Raw genomic sequence first — 383 nt, forward strand, 5'->3', positions numbered from 1 at the left:
TATATATATATAATAGATAGATTACTTTAATGCATCGTTTTGATATTATTGTATATGTGGCTCTTTTGTATCTCTACTGTATGCAAATTTACAGCATATAGGCGTGAACATTTGCACATTGGAATGTATGTTATTGTTTGAATGTACATATTTTGTGGGTGGGTGACTTGTGATTTGTTATTGTATATGGGGCGTGTGTGGGGCGTCTGTTCTTTCTCTGCTTGTGATGTGCTGTTGGAGTTTAGCAGATACCTGTAGAAGGGTCTTGAGCGGAATGCATGGAATGCTGGGTATGGTGCTGCTCTCTTGCTCGCTGTGGTGAAGCCATGTGTGCACGTGCAGGTCTGGGTGTGTGCTTCTGATAGACGTGTTTTGATAACCGT

The sequence above is a fragment of the Sinocyclocheilus anshuiensis genome, unplaced genomic scaffold (assembly GCF_001515605.1).
Source record: "Sinocyclocheilus anshuiensis isolate Anshui unplaced genomic scaffold, SAMN03320099.WGS_v1.1 scaffold1247, whole genome shotgun sequence".
In the NCBI taxonomy this organism is placed as follows: domain Eukaryota; kingdom Metazoa; phylum Chordata; class Actinopteri; order Cypriniformes; family Cyprinidae; genus Sinocyclocheilus; species Sinocyclocheilus anshuiensis.